Genomic DNA, 21,847 nt, shown 5'->3' with positions numbered 1-21,847 from the left:
AAGGTTTGCAGTGTGTTTCAACAGGTTGTGGGAACAGTCTAGTGGGAACATTGTGGGGACATCACAAAATATAAACTGTCCAGTTGTGGGGATGATTAACACAGTGTTTCTTTAAGGGTGCAAAAACATCCACAAGAACGTTCCCAGAACACATTTTAATGTTCTTTCTAAGTTCATAAAACATTTATTTTATCATTGTGAGGATATGCCAACATATACATATACAAAACAGAAAACCGCCCTGTTATGCTGACTTTCAGATAATGTTTGTATCAGTTTGCACAAAACATCTCATTGATGTTGCAGGAATGTAGACATAAAAGCCTTTCTGAGTTCTTTATTAAAGTTTCCAAGAAAATGTTATTAGGTTGTGGGAACAGTGTGGGTAGATTACAAGAGATCGGTTCCCTATGCTAAAAAATATTGTCAGTTGTAACGATATTCATGCAATGTTTAAGTTAGGTTGCACAGCAAATTCCCTTAGTGTTGTAAGAATGTTGACCGAACACTTTGACCTTGTTTAAAGGTTCCCCCGAACATTTACTTAAGTTATGGGTGTTGTCTGGGATGTTGCAAGAGTACTCTTGTGATATTCACGTGTTGTATGGCAGATCCACAATCCACTGCGCATCCACAATCCCCATCCGCAATGCCCGAGCAAAACCGTGCTCACTGTTGCCCCTAGTGGCCAGTTTCCACATCATCTCCCGACGTCCTCAGACATGGACAGACGTCGAATACTGACTTGTAATCATGGGTGACTTGGCTGCTTTAAGGAACTAGAAATGTGAATGCTATGAATGCTGTGGTAATATTGGGAAAACCTAAATGTTACATTTTTTTTATATATATATATATTCTTGAAATATTAGGAGGACTTCCAAGACTTTCATTAGGAGGACTTCCAAGACTTTCATTAGGAGGACTTCCAAGACTTTCATTAGGAGGACTTCCAAGGTAAAAAAAATGTATATTGTGTGAACATCAATGGAATGTTATGTTAAACCTAAAACAAAAATGCTATGAACGTCATAAAAATGGAATTCTTTGGAAATGGTGGAAAATTGTTCAACATTATGTGAATGTTCTGTGCAACCTCTTAAGTACAACATGCGAATATCACAAGAGTATTCTTGCAACTTTCCAGACAATGACCGTAACTTAATGAAATGTTCTGGGAACCTTCAAAATAACTTAGAACAGGTGTTATGTCAACATTCTTACAACATTCTTACAACATTAAAGGCCCAGTGCAATCGAAAACATGATTTGTATGTGTTTTATATTACCCCATTGTGAAATATATATATATATATATATATATATATATATATATATATATAAAGAGCTGTTTGAAAAGACGCCTGTGAAGTCCAGACTGTTTTGGCGGGATGAAGTTTTGGGCCTGCCTGGTGAGAAGCTATTTTTGTCTCGTTTTGACCATTTTATTTGAACACAATCATGGTAAGGTACTTAAATGTTACACAGAAATTATTTGACATTGAGATTTTTTTTTAAATGGTTGCAATGGACCTTTAAGGGAATGTCCTGTGCAACCTAATTTAAACATTGTATGAATGTCATCACAACTGAGCATATGTTGTCCTTTGGGAACCTACTGTATCGCTTGCAATGTACCCAAACTGTTCCCACAACCTAATTAAATGTTCTGTTCTGTCAACAGATGGGAGTGTTCTTGCAAATTCAAGTGAATGTTTTAGACATTGTATAATCATCAGCAAGACTAGACAGTTTTTGTGTTATGAAAACATTTGCTGCAACCTAATGAATGTTCTGGGAACATTCACAGAACCAATTTTGTTGTTCTGGGAACATTCACAGAACCAATTTTGTTTTTCTGGGAACATTTTTGTGAATATTAGAGAACATTCCAAGGACATTACATTTAAAAATAAAACAATCTTTATGTTTTTGGGACATTAGACAGAACCATAACTAGAACTTCATTAGGATCTCAGCAAATGTTCTGGGAATGTTCCCTGTTTCCTGTGTGACTCAGTTGGAGGTAATGGAGGGTTGCAATGCCAGGGTTGTGGGTTTAATTCCCACAGGGGACCAGTAGAAAAAAACTATGAGAATGTCTGCACTCACTACTGTATGTCGCTCTGGATAAGAGTGTCTGCTAAATGACTCAAATGCATTTTTTTTATGTATGTCTCCTTTCTCTTTTCAACCTTTTACATGTTACAAAGTGTAACAGAATCTACATAAACATGATGCTCTATTCTGTCCCATGTGTGCTCTATCATATAGGCACATAAATGGACACACACAACCTCCCTGCTGCTGTTTAAAATGAAAACAAGTATTCTAGTATATCACCCCTGTGAATCCTATCTTATTAAACCATATTCCAATCAGGTATGCCATGCACAGACTAATGCACTCATACAAACACACACCCATACACACACCACTCACACACACACACACACACACACCCTCCTGTCAGTCCTATCTTATTAAACCATATTACCTGAACAATTCCTCCCTCCCTGAACTAATTCAAATCAGCTCTGCGTAGAATTCCTGTTCTGCTGAACCTGATACATTTACACAAGCACACACACCTCCCTCTCCTCTTTCTCCATCCCTCCGTCCTTCTCTCCCTCCCTCAGGTGGATGGAGTAATAGCTGTAGTTTTACTGGTGCTGTGTTTGATCTCTCTCTTATCCGCACCAGTCTCTCGCTCATCAGAGATGTCAGGGAATCACTGTGCTCGCTCTCTCTGTGTGAGCGTGTGTGCATGTGAGTGTGCGTGTGAGAGAGAGAGAGAGATAGAGAGAGAGAGAGAGACACTGCTCGGCCTGGTTTATGTAATTGAATCCCAGCAGTAGCAGTGTTACTGGAGGCTAAAACACAAAAATCACCTCCATCTGAAGCCAAGTCCTCCTGTTTAACCAGAATATATTACACTTACAAAGGAATATTACATTATATTACATAGAAGCTACAGTTTTACATTATACACACACACTATTTCCTGCCCCACTTCTTGTGGAATAGGAGCGGAATACTCATAGGAGTTGTATAGTGGTATAGACAAATATGTATACACGTTTAGATGTATAGACAAATGGAGATGTTTATACAACGGGTGGGTCTAATCTTAAATGCTGATTGGTTAAAACCGCATTCCAGACGGTGTCTATTCCACAACTTACCACCGGCTAAATTTATGACGTTAAAATGGCTATTTACCCTGTTTCATCCGACTGCTCAATCCACGGTCTCATCGGCCCAGCCAGAGAATTTATAATCTTGATCTCCACTTTTAAAAGCATCTACTCTAGACATTAGCTCACATTTCTTTTAGACTAACATTTTGTTTTCAACAGAGGTGCTTTGTATAAACCTTGCTGTCTGTCTCTCCGACATTTGCAACATTGTTTCAACATTCAAATTCAATCTCCAGCTGTCCCATACTACAGTAATGAACGTGTCGGGAGTCTGGAACGAGACAGACAGGCAGGCAGTGTTTCTCAGCCTGTCAAAATCATGAATCAGCTGGCATCATTTTTATGGATATATACAAAGAAATGTCCATGGGAAAAAAGGTCAAACAAAACGAAGTGCAGCTAGTTTACAGTCTTTCCAGCTTCAGTTGGAAGTGTTTGTGTTAGCTCCTCTGAACAACAGTGTCCCGACGAGTGAGCACATGTTCTATGCCAGGTGAAATGGAGCCTCATTTAGCTCATTGTTATGGACAGCTTAAACAAATGCAACTGCAGCTGCTGTTGTTGATCTTTTTGACGTGACTGTAAGTTAGCCGTAGTTGGCTAGCTAGCAAGCAAGGGATGAGAATGTTGCCAGCCAGTATAGCAATGGAACGTTCAGAACAAACGTCTGGGTCGCGTCCATAGATACCAAACAAAAAGACTGAACGACTGGGTAGCGTCTCTGGCAACCAAACTGATAGAACAAACGACCAGCCAGCTTGGGTAGCAACCTGAAATGAATGAAAATAACGTTTTTAATGAAAATATTTGAATGAAAATATGTCAATCATGATTTACTTCGTCGCGGGCCTAACAACACCTGTGCTAATATATCCTCCAAACACCGGCTACGAGGGCATTTTCACTTAAAAAGACACTGAGTGGACAAAGCATTAAGGACACATGCTCTTTCCATGACATAGACTGACCAGATGAATCCAGGTGAAAGCTGTGATTCCTTATTGATGACACTTGTTAACTCCACTTCAATCAGTGTAGATGGAGGGGAGGAGACGGGTTAAAGAAGGATTTTTAAGCCTTGAGACAATTGAGGGTGAATGGGCAAGATACGAGATTTAAGTGCCTTTGAACGGGGTATAGTAATAGGTGCCAGGAGCACTGGTTTGGGTCAAGAACTGCAAGATCACGCTCAACAGTTTCCCCGTGTGTGTCAAGAATGGTCCACCACCCAAAGGACATCCAGCCAACTTGACACAACAGTGGGAAGCATTGGAGTCAACATGGGCCAGCGTCCCTGTGGAACGCTTTTGACACCTTGTAGCATCCAAGCCCCATGCAACTCAATATTGGGAAGGTGTACTTAATGTTTTGTACACTCAGTGTATATATATATATATATATATACAGTGCCTTGCGAAACTATTCGGCCCCCTTGAACTTTGCGACCTTTTGCCACATTTCAGGCTTCAAACATAAAGATATAAAACTGTATTTTTTTGTGAAGAATCAACAACAAGTGGGACACAATCATGAAGTGGAACGACATTTATTGGATATTTCAAACTTTTTTAACAAATCAAAAACTGAAAAATTGGGCGTGCAAAATTATTCAGCCCCCTTAAGTTAATGCTTTGTAGCGCCACCTTTTGCTGCGATTACAGCTGTAAGTCGCTTGGGGTATGTCTCTATCAGTTTTGCACATCGAGAGACTGAACATTTTTTCCCATTCCTCCTTGCAAAACAGCTCGAGCTCAGTGAGGTTGGATGGAGAGCATTTGTGAACAGCAGTTTTCAGTTCTTTCCACAGATTCTCGATTGAATTCAGGTCTGGACTTTGACTTGGCCATTCTAACACCTGGATATGTTTATTTTTGAACCATTCCATTGTAGATTTTCCTTTATGTTTTGGATCATTGTCTTGTTGGAAGACAAATCTCCGTCCCAGTCTCAGGTCTTTTGCAGACTCCATCATTCTTCCAGAATGGTCCTGTATTTGGCTCCATCCATCTTCCCATCAATTTGAACCATCTTCCCTGTCCCTGCTGAAGAAAAGCAGGCCCAAACCATGATGCTGCCACCACCATGTTTGACAGTGGGGATGGTGTGTTCAGCTGTGTTGCTTTTACGCCAAACATAACGTTTTGCATTGTTGCCAAAGAGTTCAATTTTGGTTTCATCTGACCAGAGCACCTTCTTCCACATGTTTGGTGTGTCTCCCAGGTGGCTTGTGGCAAACTTTAAACAACACTTTTTATGGATATCTTTAAGAAATGGCTTTCTTCTTGCCACTCTTCCATAAAGGCCATATTTGTGCAATATACGACTGATTGTTGTCCTATGGACAGAGTCTCCCACCTCAGCTGTAGATCTCTGCAGTTCATCCAGAGTGATCATGGGCCTCTTGGCTGCATCTCTGATCAGTCTTCTCCTTGTATGAGCTGAAAGTTTAGAGGGACGGCCAGGTCTTGGTAGATTTGCAGTGGTCTGATACTCCTTCCATTTCAATATTATCGCTTGCACAGTGCTCCTTGGGATGTTTAAAGCTTGGGAAATATTTTTGTATCCAAATCCGGCTTTAAACTTCTTCACAACAGTATCTCGGACCTGCCTGGTGTGTTCCTTGTTCTTCATGATGCTCTCTGCGCTTTTAACGGACCTCTGAGACTATCACAGTGCAGGTGCATTTATACGGAGACTTGATTACACACAGGTGGATTGTATTTATCATCATTAGTCATTTAGGTCAACATTGGATCATTCAGAGATCCTCACTGAACTTCTGGAGAGAGTTTGCTGCACTGAAAGTAAAGGGGCTGAATAATTTTGCACGCCCAATTTTTCAGTTTTTGATTTGTTAAAAAAGTTTGAAATATCCAATAAATGTCGTTCCACTTCATGATTGTGTCCCACTTGTTGTTGATTCTTCACAAAAAAAATACAGTTTTATATCTTTATGTTTGAAGCCTGAAATGTGGCAAAAGGTTGCAAAGTTCAAGGGGGCCGAATACTTTCGCAAGGCACTGTATATATAGACATGGATAATACAGTGCTTTCACATTGATTCAGGTGGAACTGAAGTAGACATTATCTGTCCAATAAACAGAAATGTAACAATAACATTGCACATTGACAAGAGGATACATTGTACAAAACCATTTTGTGAAGAAGTGAGCTGAGTACTCACTGTAACCCCCACACACTGTCTCGCTCTCCCTCTCTCGCCCTCTCTATCTCTCTCTCTCTCTTACTCTCTCTCTCAGACTGCACTGTGTGAGTAGTAGAGCTTCAGTAGAATGGGGATAATCCATAGCAGATCTGCGTCAGACTGAAGAGAACAACAGAAAGAGAGTAGGATGATGCTTCCTGTATTTCTTCTTAACAGGACAGAGAGTAGAGAGTAGAGAGAGACGTGACAGAGAGTAGAGAGTAGAGCGAGACGTGACAGAGGGTAGAGAGAGATGTGAGACAGAGTAGAGAGATGTGGCAGAGAGTAGAGAGATGTGAGAGAGAGTAGAGAGAGACGTGACAGATAGGTATTATAGTGCAGATGACGCGGAGACTGGTTTGATCAGGTGATGAGGGCGAGAGAGATTAGTCTGGGTGAATCCTCTCTGAATCTATTGGAAATAAAGGAGAAGAGAGGAAGAGAGGAGAGGAGAGCTGATATCCTGCTGAGGAGCTTAAAAGCTAAAGATAAGAGAGACAGGTATATAAGAGAGGGAGAGGGAGAGAAAGAGAGAGGGAGAAAGTCTGTGGTTGAATCCTAGGTAGAGGTTTTCCCCTGATTTAAAAATTCTACTTGATCATACACACTCTCGCACACACTCAACAGACAACTTTGTTATCACGCTCTCCGTAGCCGATGTCAGCAAGCCCTTTAAACAGGCCAACATTCACAAGGCTGCAGGGCTGACGTTCACTGACATTTTCAACCTCTCCCTGACAGAGTCTGTAATACCTACATGTTTTAAGCAGACCACCATAGTCCCTGTGCCCAAGAACGCAAAGGTAACCTGCATAAATGATTACCGCCCAGTAGCACACACATCTGTAGCCATGGAGTGCTTTGAAAGGCTGGTCATGGCTCACATCAACACCATCATCCCAGAAACCCAACACCCACTACAATTCGTATACCGCCCCAACCGATCCACAGATGACGCAATCTCTATTGCAGTCCACACTGCCCTTTCCCACCTGGACAAAAGGAAGACCTACATGAGAATTCTGTCGTTGACTACAGCTCAGCGATCATAGTGCCCTCAAAGCAAATTCCTCCTTCTGCAACTGGATCCTTCCACACTGATCCTCAACACAGTGGTCCCTCAGGGGTGCGTGCTTAGTCCCCTCCTGTACTCCCTGTTCACCCACGACTGCGTGGTCACCCACGACTACAACACCATCATTAAGTTTGCTGACGACACAACGGTGGTAGGTCTGATCACCGACAGCAATGAGACAGTCTATAGGGAGGAGGTCAGAGACCTTGTAGTGTGATGCCATGACAACAACCTCTCCCTCAATGTGAACAAGACAAAGGAGATGATCGTGGAGTACAGGAAAAGGAGGACCGAGCACGCCCCAATTCACATCGATGGAACTGTAGAGGAGCAGGTCAAGAGCTTCAAGTTCCTTGGTGTCCACATCACTAACAAATTATCATGGTCCAACGCCTATTCCCCCTCAGGAGACTGAAAATGGCATGGGTCTGTCATGCCAAATAATGTCCCCCGACAAAATAGTGTCCCCCACGGCGTCACAATGGGATTCGATAAACTATTAGCGTCTGTTACTATATCAACGGTGTGATTGCCTAGTGATTCGAATTTTGGAGATCATTACAGCCCAAATGACGTTCTTGTCATAATCTCTACGCAAACGAGGCTGAGTACACCAATGTGGTTGAATATATACAGTTGAAGTCAGAAGTTAAAATGCACTTTAGCAAAATACATTTAAACTCAGTTTGTCACAATTCCTGACATTTAATCCCAGTAAAAATTCGCTGTCTTAGGTCAGTTAGGATCACAACTTTATTTTAAGAATGTGAAATGTCAGAATAATAGAGAATAATTTATTTCAGCTTTTATTTCTTTCATCACATTCCCAGTGGTTCAGAAGTTTACATACACTCAATTAGTATTTGGTAGCGTTGCCTTTAAATTGTTTAACTTGGGTCAAATGTTTTGGGTAGCCTTCCACAAGCTTTCACCATAAGTTGGGTGAATTTTGGCCCATTCCTCCTGACAGAGCTGGTGTAACTGAGTCAGGTTGTAGGCATCCTTGCTCGCACACGCTTTTTCAGTTCTGCCCACACATTTTCTATGGGATTGAGGTCAAGGCTTTGTGATGGCCACTCCAACACATTGACTTTGTTGTCCTTAATAACTTCTTGGCGCATCCATCCCTTTAGCGGGATCATTTTCGTCAACGTCCGCTGAATTGGAGAGCGCCAAATTCTAATTAAATTACTAAAAATATAAAATTTTCATGAAATCACAAGTGCAATATAGCAAAACACAGTTTAGCTTGTTGTTAATCCGCCTGGCGTGTCAGATTTAAAAAAAGATTTTCGGTGAAAGCAAACCAAGCGTTTATGTAAGGACATCTCTCTCAGCAGACAAAACATTACAAACAGCTAGCATCAAAGTAGATTGGTCACAAAAGTCAGAAAAGCAATAAAATGAATCGCTTACCTTTGATGATCTTCGGATGTTTGCACTCACGAGACTCCCAGTTACACAATAAATGTTCCTTTTGTTCCATAAAGGTTATTTTTATATCCAAAATACCTCCATTTGTTTGGCACGTTATGTTCAGAAATTCACAGGCTCGAGTGGTCACGGCGGGGCAGACGAAAATTCCAAATAGAATCCGTAAAGTTCGTAGAAACATCAACCGGACCATAGCTTTTTCAATAGGAGAGAGAACATTTCTGCTCCAAGCTGCTTGCGCATGCAAAACTCTGCTGGCACCCAGCCAACCACTGACGCGATGTGATCTTTCTCGCTCATTTTTTATAATAAAAGCCTGAAACTATGTCTAAAGACTGTTCAGACCATGTGGAAGCCATAGGAAAAAGAATCTGGTTGATATCCCTTTAAATGGAGGGAAGGCATGCAATGGAACAGGGAGCTTTCAAAAAAGAATGCCTTTCCTCTTTGAATTTTCCTCAGGTTTTCGCCTGCAATATCAGTTATGTTATACTCACAGACAATATTTTGACCTTCATTGGTAACTTTAGAGTTTTTGGATCCTAATCTGACAATTATATGCATATTCTAGATTCTGGGCCTGAAAAATAGGCAGTTTCATTTGGGTATGTTTTTCATCCAAACATCAAAATACTGCCACCTACACTCAAGAGGTTAAGCCATTTTGCCACAACTTTGGAAGCATTCTTGGGCTCATTGTCCATTTGGAAGACCCATTTGCGACCAAGCTTTAACTTCCTAACTGATGTCCTGAGATGTTGCTTTAATATATCCACATAATTTTCCTGCCTCATAATGCCATCTATTTTGTGAAGTGCACCAGTCCCTCCTGTAGCAAAGCACCCCACAGCATGTTGCTGCCAACCCTGTGCTTCACTGTTGGGATGGTGTTCTTCGGCTTGCAAGCCTCCCCCTTTTGCCTCCAAACATAACGATGGTCATTATGGCCAAACAGTTCTCTTTTAGTCTCATCAGACCAGAGGACATTTCTCCAAAAAAGTACGATCTTTGTCCCCATGTGGAGTTGCAAACCGTAGTCTGGCTTTTTTATGTTTTTTTTTTAGCAGTGGCTTCTTCCTTGCTGAGCGGCCTTTCAGGTTATGTCGATATAGGACTCGTTTTACTGTGGATATAGATACTTTTGTACATGTTTTCTCCAGCATCTTCACAAGGTCCTTTGCTGTTCTTCTGGGATTGATTTGCACTTTTCGCACCAAAGTACGTTCATCTCTAGGAGACAGAACACGTATCCTTCCTGAGTTGTATGACGGCTGCTGGTGTTAATACCCATGGTGTTAATACTTGCGTACTATTGTTTGTACAGATGAACGTGGTACCTTCAGGTGTTTGGAAATTGCTCCCAAGGATGAACCAGACTTGTGGAGGTCTACAATTTTTTGCTGAGGTCTTGGCTAATTTAGTTTAATTTTCCCATGATGTCAAGCAAAGAGGCACTGAGTTTGAAGGTAGGCCTTGAGATGCATCCACAGGTACACCTCCAATTAACTCAAATGATGTCAATTAGCCTATCAGAAGCTTCTAAAGCCATGACATAATTTTCTGGAATTTTCCAAGCTGTTAAAAGGCACAGTCAACTTAGTGTATGTACATTTCTGACCCACTAGAATTGTGATACAGTGAAATAATCTGTCTGTAAACAATTGTTGGAACAATTACTTGTGTCATGCACAAAGTAGATGTCCTAACCAATTTGCCAAAACTATAGTTGTTAACAAGAAATTTGTGGAGTGGTTGAAAAACGAGTTTTAATGACTCCAACCTAAGTGTATGTAAACTTCTGACTCAACTGTATGTATCTATTGTTGGTCCAATAGACAATGGACCAAAGACAATGAATAATGTGGAACAAATAAATACCACCAAAGGAAACCTTACAACAATAATGAACACCTTGTGAAACAGCTGTGAAAAACAAACTGCCAATATTTAAGATTTTAATACATAAACTTCGATAGTTTTTGGTACAGCTGTGTCATTCATTTATTTTCGCAGATTTTTTGTACACTCACACGGCAATCATAGACTAAAATACAGAATTCTGGTTTGTGGAATATAGAGGTCATGGTTGCTGTGTGGGCGGGAGGTTCTGCCTGTCACTTGTTCTCAATAGCCAGCCTGTCTCAGAACGGGGACTTGAAGAGGGAGACTCCAAAGTCCAGGAACTGCTTGTTCTGTGTTTGCAGTGCTAGTGCTTTTACTTCATCTGTGTATTTCACATATTATGTGCCCAGTATGATAGAGCAAAAAACTTTCTTAGCAGATATTGACAACATGACAACAACAGTAGCTGTAGATGATGTAACATCTGGGTGTTGGGCAGAACCCCTAGGTCCTGCAGAACAGGAGCAGAGTTCAAGGGAACAGGGTAGGAGACAGAGACGTAAACAAGCAAACACACAGGTTACACTTTACTGTGAGAAAAACTGATGGATTAGTGCAGTGTTATAAATGGTAGATATGTACTTTTCAACACTTTTGGAAGGTATAGCCTACCTCAAGCTGGCCCTCCTCTGACTCAGAGCACAGAGAATCAGACTGATCCGAACTCACTTGTTCTGGTGGATGGGATACTTCCTGGGGGGCTCTGACAGTCGATGGTCCTAAAGTCATTTGGAGAGGTAAATTGAAGAGGTACATTTTTATAAGCATAACGACAATTTCTTGCTTTCTCAAATGTCAACCAAAGCTTAACATAGTTTGTCTATTGGGCTTCACTGAAGTGTAGAGTGTCAGGGCTTTCGGTGGTCGACCGTCCAACTGCTCCAACTGTAGAAGATTGTTGGCTTCCACCGAGGTAACCATAGATTGACAAAGAGAAAAATATCAGTATTAGGGAAACTAAAACTAGCTTCAGGTTATTTTGTGAGCAAAAGAAAATAGTTATTATGAGAGATTTTTTTATATTCACTTTAACAGATGGTGACCCCAGCTAGGAGCGAAATAACGGTGAGGTTTCCCAGGTCTCGCCTTCCTTTCGTCCTTCTTCCAAACCAAGTCATTCACCCAGATGTCATGGCACTTGGTCCCCTTCTTTATTCTGCTCCGGTGGCTCTCCTTCTGATTCTCCTGCACCTTGTCCATGTTCAGTCTCACCTTGATTGATAACAGGAATCAATTAAATTACATTCCATATTACAAATACATTTTTTTACATATCTCTTGGAGGGTCAGAAAATAAATTAACAGCGGACAATCATTTTTACCTGGTCAAAAACCTCCACATCCTTCTCCGTCCGTGCCTGAAAGTGGTCCTCGAAGGCGTTCTCATCTGATTCGACAACTACAGATGGGGTTTCAGAGATCTGAAAGTATGTTGTACAAAAATAGCAATAGACAAACAACAACACTAAGTCAATCACATATTTGAAAGACTACAGTATATATCATAATTGTATCTACAATTGCATTTTTTACCTCAGTCAACAGCTGCGGTTCCCGTCCGTACTCGGTGGAGGCCTAGATGCTGCTGCTGTGTGCAATGAGAATTACCATCAGGTAGTTCTCCCAACCTTCCTGGTAGCAATCAAGGGACTTGCCCATGGCAGTCTTGATGGTCTGGTTGGTCCAGTCACCAAACCTGGAGGAGGGGGTAGGAAAGCGATTTCTATTGACAATGTAAGATATTGAAATATGTCTGATTATGTACCATGGAAAAACAAAAACAAATTGTAAAAAATAAATCAATCAAACCATTGGTGACAGAATATGACCTATAAAATCCGTAACTTGTTCCAGCGTTCATGACCTCAGTCACTCTAGATGAGCTCAGGAGAACCGTAGGTGTTGAAGATGTCCACCATCGCCTTGGAGGTGGCCTCGCTTGTCTCATCCTTGATGGGTATCATACAAAAATAAAATCTATTTTTGGTTCCACGCACCCTTTTTAATGGGTTACTACAGAAGGGAATTTAGAGTTAAGCATGTACTCCTCCTTTACTGACCTTAATGGGTATTTCCTTGCCCTCCACCCACTTGGTAAAGTGATCGGTCGCCGTCAGACACCAGCTGTTGCCATTCCTGGGTTTCGTGAAGAGATCGATGAAGTCCAACCCTAACATTTAAAGTGTTAGAGAGAAGATTTCTTTATACTTACCCGTATCTGTGTCATACAGTATACAGATGTTCATATTTGTAAGGATACTGACACACACACACACACACACACACACACACACACACACACACACACACACACACACACACACACACACATCTATAATATTGAACTCTGCTGTGGTCAAATAAAGCAACCATTACAAAACAACTTATCAGTGCAAATTTGAATTGGGACACTTGCTGATCATGTGCCATGTTGAAACAACTTTGATGGGCTTCAACTCCGGCGCCATAGTCTTCGCCTTCTCAAACTTCTGGCAGGCTAGACTGGGTACTGACTTTTAAGCAAAAAATTGAAACATTGTGTGCTCTCTGATGTGACAATCATTGAAATCATAATCATAAAATGTATAAACAAAAGATTATTTCACTTGCCCAGCTGTCCATCTCCTTGACAATTCCCTGTCAGAAGAAGCGTAGGTTGATTTTGGCAATCATGCGCTTCACTGAAATGGCCTGCATGCATCTTGGTCAGCACGGCCTCCTTCTCCTCCTTAGTAAAAATCAGCCTCCTGTCTGGCTGGCCATCCTTCCCCCGTACATGTGATTGTCCAACAAGTTGGAAGAGAAGAGTTGTTGAAATACTCAAGTCTAAGTACATTTGCGCTGCTGTCTTTCTCGCTCTGTTTCTCTCTCCATCTCTCTCTGTCTTCCACTCTCTTCCCACCTCTCTCTCCCTTTCATTCTTTCTTTCTCACTTTCTTCCACCCTGCTCTCTGTGTCTATCTAGCGAAGACACCCAGTTTAGATCATTTGCAATTACCATAATTGCTTCCACCTATCGATTTGATTGATCAGGTTCTATTTATAGCTAGATACCTCAATATGACAGACATATGACTATATCAGTGGAGGCTGCTGGGGGGAGGACAGCTCATAATAATGGCTGGAATGGAATCAATTGAATGGTATCAACCACATGGTTTCTACGTGTTTGATACCATTACATTTACTCCATTCCAGACATTATTATGAGCCATCCTCCCCTCAGCAGCTTCCACTGAACTCTAAGTATAGATAGCAACTAGCTAGATGGAAAATGGTTGATGAAAAATGGTTGTACGTAGCTAAATCTGTCCAGTTATCTAATAGAAGTTAACTGCTTAACGTTACCCTGAAATGTGCATTTCTCTGAATGTTTCGCCTCTTGTCGAGATCAGGGGTGTCTTCATAGTACTTTGCCTGGTTGGAAAGATAAAACAAAAACTCCTCGAGGTATGCCACAGAAGTGCAAGCCACATACAAACAGAAAGCTACAATAACAGTTACAGTAGCTAGCTAGCTAACGTTAGCTAAATAAAACTGTCTGGTTAGCTAGCTGACAAGCTTAGTAGCTGGCTAGCTGACTAGGCAGGCTGAGGTAAATAAGTACAGTAGCTAGCAACGTCAATCTAACAATAGCTTCAATTATTTATTCCTATTTAACAATATTTACTTATATAAAGACAAAATATATGACTGGTTGCATCACCACTTGGTATGGCAACTGCTCGGTATCAGACCACAAGACGCTACAGAGGTTAGTGCGTACGGCCCAATACATCACCGGGACCAAGCTTATAGAGGTCCTGCCATCCAGGACCTCTATACCAGGAGGTGTAAAAGAAAGGCCTTAAACATGTTCAAAGTCCAAAGTCCAAAATCATAGACTGTTCTCTCTGCTAGCACATGGCAAGCAGTACCAGAGCACCAAGTCTAGGTCCAAAAGGCTCCTTAACAGCTTCTACCCCCAAGCCATAAGACTGCTAAACAGTTCATAAAATGGCTACCCAGACTATTTGCATTGACTCCCTTTAATACGCTGCTGCTACTTGCTGTTTATTATCTATGCATAGTCACTTTACCCATACCTACGTGTACATATAACCTCAATTACCTCACTAACCTGTACCCCTGCACATTAACTAACTACCGATACCCCTTGTATATAGACACATTTTTTTATACATATATTTTCTTACTTAAAAAAACTCTGCATTGTTGGCCAAGGGCTTGTAAGTAAGCATTTTGCGGTAAGGTCTATGCCTGTTGTATTCAGCGCGCGTGACAAACAACACACACCACTTCAAATACAAACACACCACAAACCACATGAGGTTAGATGAGAAGAGGGTTTTGGTTGTTCATCATTTATGTTTATTTTTTGAACGTCTGCAGGGAGATTTGAGAGTGTCAGATTCCCTTTCAGCTCTGACATCTAACAACACTATTAGTCACCTACAGTTCTACACCCATACACATAACCACATAACCACACACTCATGGACACTATTGTTATGTGTGTTATGTGAGGTTAATGGCCCCCCGAGCCAGCCTGACCCATTATACACTACTGCATAGAGAGAGAGAGAGAGAGAGAGAGAGAGAGAGAGAGAGAGAGAGAGAGAGAGAGAGAGAGAGAGAGAGAGAGAGAGAGAGAGAGAGAGAGAGAGAGAGAAATATACGGAGTACATGGTGAATGTTGAGACTAGCAGACAGAAGGTCAATTCAGAGCAAGTAACTCCAAGTCAGACTGGAACTCACTCACTAGTGTCATTGGTGCAGATGTGTGTGAGTGTGTGTGCAAGTGCACGTGTGCGGTTGTGGCCTCAGACAGGAGTAGAAATGACAAGGCAAACACAAAGTACAGCTGAGCCCTGGAGCACTTCATGTGTTCGGAGTCCAAATGAAAAGGCATGGCATCAGAGCAAAAATAGGTGCAGGCCAGGCAGGATGACAAAGGCTGCAGGGGGCTCAGGTCAGTCCCTATAAAGAGGTTTGTTAGACATAGCACCTGGGCAGTTGTATTCTGCTTGGCTTTGCCGACTCCCTAACCTCTGTTCCTAGTGTGGCTAAATCAGTCTTATATCCTTGCAAGGATGCCTGAAACTGCTTAAATGCTTGGTCTCAGGTGAGATTATTAGGACATTGCTTATCCGAGGATGGAAGGAGGGGGCCGGAGGGTGATGGTGCCACGTCATGGGATTGCTGTCCATAGTGCTGAATATGTTGGGACTGATGCTGCTGCAAAAAAAAACTTTTCAGTGGCTGCTGTCCTTGGTTCTTCAAAAAAAGATTTGCAGGGCTGCAGAGGTCGCATGAGTTCAGGGTGGCAGTACTGAAGGGATTCTGTGTTTGTGTGTGTTGTACTAGGAACTCAGACATTTCCTTATTTTCATCAAAACGTCCTCTTTCCTGAGTGCAAGTATTTTCAGACAGTAGAGAACTATATTTATTTCCTGAAATTAATAGAATGATCTATTCAGAAACTAAAATTGAACTCAATTACGGTGTCTCTCCTGGTCGGTCATGCCTTTCTAGCGGTAATTGTGGCTTGGCTTCTCAGACTCAGATCCTTTGAACAGTAAATTACAGCGGAACTCAAACCTTTAGCAGAACGGTGGGGACCATTCTAATTCTGACGACAGTGCCTGGAGTGAATCACGCGCAGACACCCACACACTTCTGCACACGTACACACATACAGACACAGGGGGGGGGGGGGGGGGGGGGGGGGGGCACAAGCATGCTAACACAGACAGGGAAACAAGGACTATGCAAAGCTTTGAGCTAATGCATTTGTAGATTCCAGCCATGGCAAGTGATGATAATGACCTTAGTCTGTCCTGAGATCACAGAGCATACACACACAAGCAAACACTCACACATATACACACACATGCACACACAGGGTCGTGCACAAAAAAAAATGACTTGTTGAAACAGTTATTACAAGATGAGGGGAAAGCAGCACAATCTGATGAGTAAAGTATTTCGCTAAACTATTTGGAAAATGAATGCATGCTGCACTTATTGACAAAGACCAACCCAATTTCAGTCAAAATAGAAGATCGTAAGAAATTGTCACGGTCGAAAGACGGGCTCAGCGTGATTTGAGTTCCACATATTTATTTCAAGTGAAACTTCTACACAAACCAATAAACAAACCAGTGGTACATGCACTCGCTCAAAAACAATATACCACAAAGCAGGTTGGAGAAAGGGCTTCCTAAATATGATCCCCAAATAGATGCAACGATTACCAGCTGCTTCTAATTGGGAACCATTACAACCCAGCCACATAGAAAATCAATGACTAGACCACCCCCTAGTCACGCTCTGACCTAAACCATAGAGAAAGAACCGAGGGCTCTCTATGGTCAGGGCGTGACAGAAATACTGTGTCATACTATTACTTTGTCCAAACCAACTATATGTTTTGTCACTATCATGTATTGCAATAGTTTTCAAAATGTTTGACCAGCTAACCCCAAAAGAGAGCGGTACAAAACGTGCGACCCCCGCGATCGCACCTGCATGTGTGCACACGCGAACATGCGCGCACAAATCGCTGCTGAAATGTATTGTCTGTCATTACAGCCATAAACGGTGACGCATTTTCAAAACGCAAGATAGGCTACAGAAATAAAAAAAAACTGCGTTTTATACCTGCATTTGGAGCTGAAAGTCCTTTTGTGTTAGCTGTCCATATCAACTAGGGACATATCATGTCACTTCTCTGGAGACCAGAGCAAGGAAAATCATTCGGCTTACTTGTAGCAGAGGTTGCGTGATTGGCTGGAAAGCATGTTTTGTCTGCACTGCGCCATCACTTTGGAGGGCAGCCTGCCTGAAGAGTGCTTGTTCAAGTTGCCAGCCGGGTAGCCCTGTTCTTTCTCACAAATATCATAATAAATTCCCCAGAAACATGTTACATCTTCATCCCATAATATTGAAGACTTTTTTTTAATATTGATTATAAACGTAGGCCTAAACTGTTTTTTTATATTGATTATAAACGTAGGCCTAAACTGTTTTTTTATATTGATTATAAACGTAGGCCTAAACTGTTTTTTTATATTGATTATAAACGTAGGCCTAAACTGTTTTTTATATTGATTATAAACGTAGGCCTAAACTGTTTTTTACATTGATTACAAATGTAGGCATAAACTATATATTTTTTACATTGATTATAAACGTAGGCCTAAACTGTTTTTGCAAAACTGGAGGAGATGAAACAAGTTCTTTCTGGTCACAAATCTGGACATGAGCAACTGCCTTTGCACGCCACGACTGGGAATTTGGTCAACAATCAAGACACTCTTTTTGGTTCTGATGCATAGATGACAATTTAACAACGATTTGCTTGTGGTTAGTTCAGAACGATGACAAAAAAAATTATATATATATATATATATATTAAAAAAATTTTGGGGGGAAATGATACCACCACCGAAAAGATCACTTTGGAGACTGGAAGGGTAAAGAAGCATTTGCTCTGCACAGGTAGAGCCCTATCTGTCCATGTGCCTGTGCACACACACAGCTATCAGTAAGTGTATCATGGGTAAATAGCTACTTGCATGGGGCCATATGTGAGTGAGTGAGTGAGTGAGTGAGTGAGTGAGTGAGTGAGTGAGTGAGTGAGTGAGTGAGTGAGTGAGTGAGAGAGTACGAGAGAGAGAGCGTGAGTACGAGAGAGAGAAAGAGAAACTAACCAGGGGATAAGCTAATATCTGTTTTTTTTTGTTCCCCCCCAGGGGATGAAACAGCAATAACATGAAACTGTCTCTGTCTCCTACCAGATGTAGCAGTGATAATGTAGTCTGCGTTTTGATGTTTTGCAGAATGAGGTGCCTGTATCTGAGATTCGATTCACGTAGTGTAATCTATTATTATTATTTCACAGATCGCTCTTCTCTGATGATAAAGGCAGTGATCTGGTAAACAGACAGATTAGACTTGTTAGAGAGTTTAGGCACTGAGGCAGGGTAGCATTTACTTCTCAACAGCTTATGAAGAGAATGTCACAAAACAGTATTGAGAGCATGTACTGTACCTGATAAGAATGATAGAATGCGATGTCATGTATGAGTGCAGCCAGGTCACCCCGTGATACAAGTCAGTATTCAACATCTAGCAATATCTGAGGACATAGGGAGATGATGTGGAAACTGGCCACTAGGGGAAACAGTGACCGCTGTTACCTTCTTGTAGGTTTTGTTAGGGCATTGCGGACGGGTATAGTGGATGCGTGTAACCATCGACCTCTGGTGCCAAAGGTTCCATGTTTGAATCCAGCGATGGAAAGTTGTTTTCTAAGGTTTTAAGTATTAAGCTTATCTCGAACCTTAACCCTTACCTTAACCATTCAGAGTTAATGCTTAACCTTAAGATTTCAGAGTTAAGGCCTAAACATAACCTTAAACGCTTAAAAATGTGATGTTTGGAACAACTTCGAAATTTGCGAAAGATGGATGAAAGTCTAATTCGGCCGTGAGGCCAGGAGAGTGATGACCCTGACGATCTTCTACATAAAATACCATACAGAGCTTGAGCTAGCGCAATCTCAACACTTGTGTCTTATTCAGTCTATTCGCCTTCACTCAACCTTTCTTTTCTGAAGGAAATAGTACCTGATGCAATGCTTTGTAACCATTGACCTGGTCCTGAATTTAAAACCACACAACCAACGTGTGTTGCATGTGTTTTGTGAGCATTGAGTGTTCTGCTAGATTTTTGACTGCACTGGGGGGGGGGGAATCCTGTTATTTTTACGGTAATTTACTGGCAGCCAGTTACCTGTAAGTTACTGTAAAAATGAATGTACTGTTAACCAAAGTTTTGTTGGGATTTACAGTAACATACTGTACCTTTTTTACAGTAATTACAGGTAACTGGCTGTCAGTAAGTTACCATAAAAACAACAGGATTTTTTTTTTACATTGTGCCAATGTTGTTTACACTTCACAGACTTATAGAACCCTTGAAAATAGGCTTAAAAAGATGGCTACTTCACTGAAGAGCTTATTCATTGCAGTGTTGTTTCTGAGGCCGGTGTGGCATGTCTCATTGATTATAGGTGATGCGTTTCAACGGTGGCTGACCAACGTTCGGAACACAGATACGCTACGGTTACAGCGTGGTCTCTTTGGGAACAGTGTCTGTCTGTTTGTAGCTGTCAGAACACAGGACAGTGTCAGCTAGAGAGACAGAGCTAAAACACACAAACACGAGATCCAAGGTAATATTCAACATTTGTCCAGGTCCCCAGGATGTCCGGAGATGCCTTCAAAACCATCCGGTACATTCTATTACCATCAAGTAGGCTTGTGGCTTGCTAGGGCATTGTGAAAGGTGCGAGCCACGGCTCCGGGGCTGTGTTCAATCTAAATGCTAGGCACTTTTTTTGTGTGTATTTTTTGGTTTTAACCGTATGCCAAACCTTAACCCTTACCTTAACCATTCGGAATTAATGACTAAACTTAACTGTAAAAATGTGATGTTTATCCCCTCGGAAAAACGTTGAATAGTGAAGTCAATCCGTATCAATTTGTGAGATCTTGTTGCACACACGCACACAGCCGGAGATCTTAATTAATTACTAATTCAGAACTAGGATGCTCCCACGTTTGAGAAGTAGGTCCACAAGCATGCATGCAAGCACCTATGCAAGCATGCATGTGAGCACACATGCAAAAACGCAGGTATGCACACACACACACGCACACACACACACACACACACACACACACACACACATTCCCACACACGCTTAGGGCTGTTGTAGTGACCGTATTACCGCCACACCATTTAGTCACGGTAATTAGGCTTCTCCAAGCTCTGATGCTGCTGATGGTCATTAGAAGCCTACCAAACTTGCTAACTGCCTGGTACTTAGCACTCTATTGTCCCTCTAATCACTCTGACAATGCAAATGTAATCAAAAATCCAATCAATCACTTCATGAGAGTCCATGAGCTCATGTTGCGCAACATTTCTATGGGCTATGCAATTGAGCGAGAAAATAGAGTGATGGCCTCTATTAAAAATAGGAGGATCCCATCAGCTTTCTATAGGCTAGGCCTACTATATTTATTTCTCAACGTTCCTAATATTAAGCAAATATTAAGCACATTGCTTATCTTTACAACAGGAGTATAGTCTACCTGGCTGGTATGAATATGGACAACAGGATAAAGCGTCCTCCATTCGCTATTTAAGTGCAGAGAAGACATGTATTTTTTCCTCTTTCCCCTGTTTTCGAGAGGGGCATGATAATGGTCCATTCTAAATCAAAACAAATTTCACACATACAGTCAAAAGTTTGGACACACATTCATTCCAGGGCTTTTCATTATTATTACTATTTTCTACATTGTAGAATAACAGTGAAGACATAAAACTATGAAATAACACATATGGAAACATGCAGTAAGCAATAAAGTGTTAAAATATATTTTATATATTTGAGATTCTTCAAAGTAGCCACCCTTTGCCTTGATGACAGCTTTGCACACTCTTGGCACTCTCTCAACCAGCTTCACCTGGAATGCATTTCAATTAACAGGTGTGCCTTGTCAAAAGTTAATTTGTGGAATTTCTTTCCTTCTTAATACGTTTGAGCCAATCAGTTGTATTGTGACGAGATAAGGGTGGGATGCAGAAGACAGCCCTATTTGGTAAAAAAACAAGTCCATATTATGTCAAGAACAGCTCAAATAAGCAAACCGAAATGACAGTCCATCATTACTTTAAGAAATGAAGGTCAGTCGATACGGAAAATTGCAAGAACTTTGAAAGTTTCTTCAAGTGCAGTTGCAAAAACCATCAAGCGCTATGATGAAACTTTCTCTCATGAGGACCGCCACAGGAAAGGAAGACCTAGAGTTACCTCTGCTGCAGAGGATACATTGATTAGAGCTACTAGCCTCAGAAATTGCAAATACATAATTCACATTCAAGAAACAGACACATCTCAACATAAACTGTTCAGAGGAGTGTCTATGTGCTTGTCTCCACCCCCTCCAGGTG

The 21,847-nt window shown here is 41.4% G+C and overlaps 1 long non-coding RNA gene across 1 annotated transcript; it reads right to left on the bottom strand.

Annotated features, from left to right (window-relative positions):
• Window positions 1–10,860: 10,860 nt before the first annotated feature.
• On the bottom strand, window positions 10,861–17,600 carry LOC110509656. The gene is made up of 8 exons (XR_002471458.2): window positions 17,480–17,600; window positions 14,165–14,233; window positions 12,877–13,580; window positions 12,662–12,765; window positions 12,350–12,512; window positions 12,139–12,237; window positions 11,429–12,028; window positions 10,861–11,267 (listed from the first exon to the last, which is right to left on the bottom strand). It is a non-coding gene; the product is annotated as an uncharacterized LOC110509656 (long non-coding RNA).
• Window positions 17,601–21,847: the final 4,247 nt, after the last annotated feature.

Source organism: Oncorhynchus mykiss, chromosome Y, assembly GCF_013265735.2.
Source record: "Oncorhynchus mykiss isolate Arlee chromosome Y, USDA_OmykA_1.1, whole genome shotgun sequence".
NCBI classification, from domain to species: Eukaryota; Metazoa; Chordata; class Actinopteri; order Salmoniformes; family Salmonidae; genus Oncorhynchus; species Oncorhynchus mykiss.
The sequence above is the reverse complement of the archived record's forward strand: the minus strand, read 5'-3'. Positions and strand labels throughout refer to the sequence as shown.